At 35.0% G+C, this 5504-nt stretch overlaps 1 long non-coding RNA gene across 2 annotated transcripts; it reads left to right on the top strand.

The window, feature by feature from the left end:
• Positions 1–2240: 2240 nt before the first annotated feature.
• Positions 2241–4396, top strand: LOC125245579. Of its 2 annotated transcripts, XR_007179571.1 has the most exons (4): positions 2241–2585; positions 3095–3187; positions 3717–3762; positions 3895–4396. It is a non-coding gene; the product is annotated as an uncharacterized LOC125245579 (long non-coding RNA). The 2 variants fall into 2 exon arrangements; XR_007179570.1 differs by lacking the exon at positions 3095–3187 and having other exon boundaries at positions 2252–2585.
• The last annotated feature ends 1108 nt before the right edge of the window (positions 4397–5504 follow it).

Raw genomic sequence — 5504 nt, 5'->3', positions numbered from 1 at the left:
ATGCCATAAAAGAACATTCTGATTCCCCAAAGAACCTTTCAATGAAAAGTTGGTGTGTCACACTAAAGAACCTTTTCCTGCAATATAGAACCTTTTGTGGAATGGAAAGGTTTTATGGATGTTAAAGGTTCTTCATGGAACTATCGTTGCCACTGAAGAACCTTAATTATTTTTAAGAGAACATATAACTACAGCATCACATTTAGTTTATTAGTTCTAAATTAGTGTTTCTTACCTGTTTCATTTATGTATGACATAAAAATATGCATCAAATACCTGTGTAATCCATCTATATACAGGGCTGTTGAATGCTTGAATCTGATTGGTTGACGAACATTCTAAGCTGTGCAGTTATTTTCAGGGAAATACACAGCTAAAGCAGTTCCAGGCAGGTCTTGACCACATTACATGTTCATATCACTTTGCCAAATGAATTCAGTTATTTTAAAGGTCATTACAGCCTACAACAGCAAAAGAACCAAAACACACCATGACACTAACCAAGCAAATAAATATGGTAAACAATAGCATAAACAACAAATTTCCATGTTTTTTTGCCACAAAATTATGTTTTCTTATGTATGAAAAGCACATACTTTCTCCTGCTTGCTCTCCCACTCAAATGCACACACATTTAGTACGGACACATACTCACACAGAAACATGTTGTCAGCGCTGCTCTGACGATTTTATAAGTACAGTTTGGCAACTTATCGAGGTAATAACGCCGCTGTTCTTGAAACAGATAAACTTACACTGTGTCTACACCGGATGCAACCGTTGTCACTCGCGTCGCACCGCATCCAGTGTAGACAACATCACTGATTATAATTGGCTCTATTGTCTTTTGCGCCGCTTGCGTCCGGTGTAGACACCGTGTTACAGTTTCGCAATTAGTCGAGACGCTGTTACCAAGAAATTCACAGACTCAGGTAAAACTCTCTCTCGCTCTCTCTCTCTAATAATTACATTAATAACTGCATCAGTCTGCTATCAATGTCTCAAGACTCGGTTACTAGCATTAAAATGACATTTTGGAATTAGCAATGGAGGTCAAAACCTGAAAAGGACAGGTTTAAGAACAAAAACCTGAAAAAATTCTTAAAATACAACATTTGAACAATGTCTTGAGGTGTGGTAAGCAGAATAATTGACTCCGGTCCATTGAATTATTAGAAATTAATGCACACCCGATGCGACATGGCCACATTCCTTGGGTGTGCATTATTTTCTAATAATTCAATGGCTGGTCGTCAATTATTCTTTATGAATAGTATATATACTGATCTTCTCCTGTAACAAGGCCACATATTAAAGGATTAGTTTACTTTGAAATAAAAAAAAATTAGCCCAAGCTTTACTCACCCTCAAGCCATCCTAGGTGTATATGACTTTCTTCTTTCTGATGAACATAATCACAGAAATATTAATAAATATCCTGACGCATCCGAGCTTTATAACGGCAGTGATAGGGATCAATAAGTATGAGCTGAAGAAAGTGCTTCCATCAACACTCTCTGAACACTTTAAGCAACTTTGAGACAAACCTTACCATTATAAAATGCTCAATAGTACTAATCGCTGACTGATATGTTTAACAAAATCTATCCACTGCTGATTTTGCATTCGATATGCTTTAAAAAAAATACTTCTAGTCTATGCGCTTACAAAAAAAAGTGTACTCACATTACAATACTAATAAAAGTCATGAATCAAAGTTACCTCTGCACTATATGGAGGGAATACATTGTATCAGGCTCTTCACAGTAAAGAGCTGATCTAAATCTGTCATACGTTTTATGGTAAATTGATTCAGTCACATTCTTACATGTTTGTGCCATATTCTTCCTTTTACTGCTGACACTTTCACCATTGAAGTACACATCACACCACATTTGATACTTGTAAACACAAGCATTTTATGCTAGTTATGATACAGAAAAGGTAGTGTACATCAAACATGTACTAAATAAGATTTTTATGCCCCTAGAGGAGAAAAAGTAGATCTTTCTCGGAACAATAAAGTTGAAGTGAATAATGCTTGGAATGGTCAAGCTTCAAAACTACTAAAACCACTATTAAAAGTAGTCAAAATTACTTGTATGCCATATTTCAACTCTTATTTAATCAAATAGTTTAAATAGTGTGTGTATGTGTGTGTGTGTGTGTGTGTGTGTGTGTGTGTGTGTGTGTGTGTGTCACAAATTTAGTTTTAGCTAACCATGGCACGTTCGTGAACGAATCACGCTCATGAATCTTTTCCATGAATCATTTGATCCTGTTCACACAACCGGCTTGATTCTGGTCCATTCAAGTTTCGGTCTGGTTAACAAGCTAGCTCTTGAAGTGAAGCTCATCAGTGAATAACGACTTTAATTTCAGTCTGTTTGTCACATAAAGCTGTCACTTCATAAAACTTGAATATAGCGACGAATAGTATTAATTTCGAATCACTTTTCTGCTAGCTATATTTATTAGCCTATGTTTTTCGTCATTGTGGAGCATGACCTCAATCACTAACCGACATATTCTTTAGAAAGTCCTTGTTTTCCAGAGAAGAAAGTCATAAGGATTACGACATGAGGGTGAGTAAATGAGGACGGATTTTACATTTTTGGATAAACTCGTTTAGTATTCATTTCAAGCATGGGATTTTGCACATACTGCATAATTACTTACCCCAAAATAAGAGTGCATTACTGATTGAGCCCCTAACTGAGACTGGGGGGAAAACTATTCTAATGACAAAACGTTGCTCTAAATCCAATGACATTATCTTTATCTAATACATTATCAACACAGTGCACCACATGATGGCACCAATTCCCTGTAGTGAACACTTAGGCTATCAAAATAACCCAAATCAAGCTTTTTATTTATGCTTATGAAATAAAGTACCCCAGCTTTAAAAGTACTGCCTTTGGATATAGACAGTGTACATTAATCCAATTCATAGGTTTTTTTTTCTGTAAAAATTACAAACAATGTATATGCATCATACAAAACTGCACCCTGTATTAATCTCTGGTACATTTTAGAATGACTTGACTGTTATTTGCGCCCACTTTTAATATGACATTTATTCTATGTCCAGTACAAACTCTTGATCTGGCCATGATTCTCAGTGATAAAGGTGTGAATGGCAACAAATGTGCACATGCACTCTGTGCCCTGTCCTTCCAAATGAGTACGTGCACTACATGTCCTTTCCTTGAGTAAGACCCTCTTCTCCATTTTCAATTTCATATCCATATTGGATTCTGAATCTGACCAATACCTAATTAAAATAAACCATAGCAGTTACATATCATTTTGTCATGTGCTTTTTAATTGTGCTTTTTTAAATATATCAATTGATTAATATATATATCAATCAGTCAATTTTTTTTAAAAAATATATGAAGCTATTTTAACAAAATTGTTTAATATTTGAGAGGTTTTTGTCAAATGTGGTCCAACCACATTCAGTAAGTCTCTTAAAATATCAGATTATTTAAACATTTACATTTGTTTTATATAAACAAATGTAAAACAGGACAGATAAATACTAAAATAATTTCAATTATGCTTTTATGCTTTCTTAGGGTATAGTTTTATACATTCTTGGCAGCTTGACAAATATAAATAGGCCAGCACAGAAACATAACACAGATGAGATTTGACCACCTGTTAATCACCTTATGGATGTTTTTTGTGCTTGCATTGGCTTTATAAAGGGGGTGAGGATCAGGAGGCATTCATACTGACTCTAACACAACCAAGGTAAGGTATCTTTAACTCTGAATCACACTTTAGCTTCCTGCTGCTTTGAACATGTGGACGTTGTGTATTAAAAAAATTCAATATCTTTGTGTTAAATCGTCATTCTAATTGAACATCTGTTCTTTCTGACAGACATGGCAATCTTTTATGATCTTCGGCTGATGTCTCTGGCCGTGCTGATGCTGGCGTCTCAGCTGAACTCTGCCAGCGCAACTGTAGAGTTGAAAGATTTAAAAGGCAGTAATCTTTCTGGTGATTTTGCAAACAAACCCGATCCATACGTCAAGATGTGGTGCAATGGTCAATATAAGAAAGCAGACAAAATCGAGAATACTAATGATCCTAGTTGGCGTGATGATGTGTTCACGTTTTCAAGTTGTAATTCTGGTCACAAACTAAAGGTGGAAGTGTGGGACGAAGACCCAGGCAATGACGATAAATTGGGCTGGTATGAAGGAAATGTGGGAAAAGGATCTAATATTCCTGTTAAATTTTCTGCTGGCAAAGGAATCATAGAGTTCAAATACACTGTGAAATAAATATGTTCATAATCAGCACTTTGTAAAGCTGCTTTGAGACAAACATCCTTTGTAAGAAGCTCAGTAGTAATAAAGCACAATAGCATTGAACACCATGTATGTTTTGCCTTGATATGTTCATTAAAACCTACCCTCTGTTGACATTGCCTTTTAACCAAAAGCTTTTAATCTGTTAAAAGCTAGTGCACTCACAATATACTAGTCTCCACAATTTAGCCTTAGATAAAACTTAGAAGCGAGAATCACAGTGTAGTAAAGGTGGGTGACGAAGAATTATTGTTACTCCAGTCCTCTCATGATCCATCATAAATCATTCTAATATTCTGTGAACAAATGTTTAATACATGAGAACTCTGCACTGCATCCTTTCATTTTCATTCAGTAATTAAATTACTTTTCAGACAGAGTAATTAGAAAAGTATTTTAAATACAACATTGATGATGTAATTAGTAATTCATTACTTTTTTGAAGTAACTTACCCAACACTGCCCTAGAAGCACCTGACTAAATCTGCTAAGGGGTTTTCTCTACTTTTCTTGCAGCAACTCATATTCTATTTCCTGTATTTATGTGCATGTTTCAGCAGTAACCTTCACTCAACAGAAAGCATAGCCAATCTAATCCGCCAAGACAAACCTATATATATTCTTATCAATAAAATGCTTAATTCTATTCTGAGAGTTGTCATGTTTAAAATGATAATATTCATCCCAAACTGAGGTCATGCTACACACTGCTAAGTTACTTATCCCAAATAACCTCAAGAGCACATTATTGACAGAGCCCTTTTAATAAAAAAAATGTGTGTGCTCTATTCCAATGAAATGATCAATTATAGTTATTCACACAGTGCACCACAAGGGGGCACCGACTCCCTACTGATTGTGTCAAAGATTTAGACAGGTATTAACATAAAGACACAGTTAAAATAACTTGCCCCAAATCTAACTTATCATACTATGCTTATCAAACATGATAAAGCACTACAAAAGCTTTAAGAGAATGTACTCTGATGTTGGACTTTGAGTTGGACCAGTTTCATATCAGTTTGCCATGTGCTTTCGAAAATGTCCACAGCAAAAAAAAAAAAAAAAAAAAAAAATGCTCAGACAAAGTAAACTGAATTAAAAAACTGATTTTTTTTTTTTTAAATATATGAAATACTATGGAGCCCCGCACATGACGTGCAAGAAAAAAAGTAA

Source organism: Megalobrama amblycephala, linkage group LG14 (assembly GCF_018812025.1).
Source record: "Megalobrama amblycephala isolate DHTTF-2021 linkage group LG14, ASM1881202v1, whole genome shotgun sequence".
NCBI lineage: Eukaryota > Metazoa > Chordata > Actinopteri > Cypriniformes > Xenocyprididae > Megalobrama > Megalobrama amblycephala.
The sequence above is the reverse complement of the archived record's forward strand: the minus strand, read 5'-3'. Positions and strand labels throughout refer to the sequence as shown.